We start from the raw sequence: 2,666 nt of genomic DNA, 5'->3' as shown, positions 1-2,666 counted from the left end.
GGCTATTTTTTTTCAGTTGCATCCATCGTTGTTTGACGGACCCAGGCTGGATTCGAACCCGCCGCCTTAGGTGTATGTGGCTGGCACCTTGGCCATTTGAGCCACAGGCGCTGAGCCAACTACAGATGTTTTCCAGGTGTTTCCAATTCTCTGACCTGATTGCTCATGCTGCATTGTTCCACCTTGGCCATTGAGGCTTACAGGAACTAATTGTAAATGAGAAAAGAGTCAGGGAAATGTAAAAAGAAAGAATGTACATTTCCTTTTGGTTCACTGGGTTGGGTTCCTGGTTGTTTTCCCCAACCAAAAATGCACAGGGTGTAGGGGTGCCATTGGACAGAGACAGGAAGCAGGCTGAGAGATTTTTTTTTTCTTTTTGAGTCAGAGTCTCACTCTTGCTTTGGGGATAGTACCCTGGCATCATAGCTCACAGCAACTTCAAACTTTTGGTCTGGAGTCATCCTCTTCCCTCAGGCTTCTGAGTAGCTGGAACTACAGATGTGGGCCACAATGCTGGTAGTTTTTCTTTTATTTTTCATTTGAGACAATCTCAGTGTGTCGCCCTCTGTAGAGTGCTGTAGCATGACAGCTCACAGCAACCTCAAACTTTTGGACTTAAGGAATTCTCTTGCCTCAGTCTCTTTAGTAGGTGGAAATAAGGGCACCCACCACAATGCCCAGCAATTTTTTTGTTGCGGTTGTTATGGGATGTGTTTATACCTGCCACCCTTGGTGTATGTGGCTGGTGCCATAACCACTGTGCCAAGGGTGCCAAGCCAGTTTTTCTGTTTTTAGTAGCGACTGGGTTTTGTTCTTGCTCTGGCTCGTCTTGAACTCCTGAGCTCAAGGGAACCACCCGTCTTGACCTCCTAGAGTGCTAGGATGACAGGAGTAAACCACGGTGCTTGGCTTAGGCTGAGAAATTTTGAAAATATTATTGAAAAACTATGAATTAAGGCTTGGTGCTTCTAGTTCAAGTGCCTAAGGCTCGAGGCACATACATCAGAGCTGGTGGATTTGAATCCAGCCCAGGCCTGCCTAACAACAATGATAACTACAACCAAGAAATAGCCTGGTGTTGTGGTTGCCTGTAGTCCCAGCTACTTGGGAGGCTGAGGCAAGTGAATGGCTTCAGCCCAGGAGTTGGAGGTTGTCGTGACAGCTTGAGGTTCTGTCTCAAAAAAAGAAGAAAACAAAAACTATGAGTAAAATACATTTTGAGAATTGCTAATGATGGTTTAATGTATTGAATCTTTCCCTGTGTTGTGGTTCACTCCTGCTATCCTGTACTTTAGGCAAGTTGATTGCTTGAGCTCAGTAGTTCCAGACAATCCTGAGAAAGAGTAATAACCCATCTCCTCTAAAAATGAAAATACAAGTTGGGCCTTGTGCTGGACATTGTAGTCACAGCTGCTTAGGAGACTGAGATAAAAAAGTCTCATGTGCCCAAGAGTTTGAGGTTGCTATGAGCTAGGTTGCCCAGCTCTCTAGCCTAGGGCAACAAAGTGTGACTCTATTAAAAAAGAAAAAAAATTGAAAGAAGGGAAATATTCATTCAGCTGTTTTATTTTTTATTGTGAACTGAACTAAAATCTTAAAGCTCTCCAGTGAGTGATTGTGGACCACCCCTTGGCAAAGTGGATTCCTAAAACTGAGCTGCTAACCAGGAGGCAGGAGAAAAGATTTGCCTCATCCTGCCTCCCTTCCTTGAAGTCCTTTGAGACTCATTAACTGGCCTAAGGCTATGCAAGAGCAGGAGTCCTCAAAGTATGGAAGAAACCCGATTGTGTCTGTGGGTCCTTTTGTCTTCAATTAACTTATCAGATGTGGGAGGCATTCCTCATCCCTGACTCCTAGTCTTTTAGACAGAGTCTATCTGTTTCAGTCAATTGTCAGCTAAAAAATCTTTAAACCAGCTACACCTTTAAGTTTCCCCTTCATGATGTTTCACCATTAGGGTGTGAAACCAAGATATGTTTTTCAAGTACTGATTCCTGAAACCTCACCTGTAATCCTTGTCTCCCTAAAATGTGTAAAATCAAACTGTAACACCCCTCCCCCCACCTCCAGTCTGTGTTCCATAGATTTCTTGGGTGTGGCTCCAGCTCCTGGTCCTCAAATTTGGCTCAGAATACACCTCCTTTAATGTGAGGATACAGACAATTAGTTTCCGTTGTGTTTTTGTGCTGTCGAGTCCCTGTTGTAGATGTGCCCATCACCGAGCAGGGGTGCCATAAACCCCTACATTGTGCCCCCTTAGCTGAGTATACATCAATCCCCTTTCCTTCTGCCATCTAATTTTGTTATTATTTCACTGTAAAGACCAACCTCTTACAATTAATAGTTAATAATGAAGAGGATGCCCAGAAAAAATAAAGTCTAAAAGAGGAAAAGGCTTTGCCCAGCATGGTAGTTCATGCATGTAATCCCAGTACTTGGGAGGCTGAGGCAGGTGGATTGCCTGAGCTCATGAGTTTAAGACCAACCTGAGGAGGAATGACAGCTGGTCTCTAAAAAGTAGGTGGGCATTGTTGGGGGAACCTGTAGTCCCAGTTACCTAGGAGGCTGAGGCAAGAAAATCACTTGAGCCCAAGTGTTTGAGGTTGCTGTGAGATAAGATGCCACAGCACTCAATCAATGATGACCAAATGAGACTCTGTCTCAAA

The sequence above is a fragment of the Otolemur garnettii genome, unplaced genomic scaffold (assembly GCF_000181295.1).
Source record: "Otolemur garnettii isolate 467f Iridium unplaced genomic scaffold, OtoGar3 scaffold00366, whole genome shotgun sequence".
Taxonomy (NCBI): domain Eukaryota; kingdom Metazoa; phylum Chordata; class Mammalia; order Primates; family Galagidae; genus Otolemur; species Otolemur garnettii.
This window is presented reverse-complemented; position numbering follows the sequence as displayed.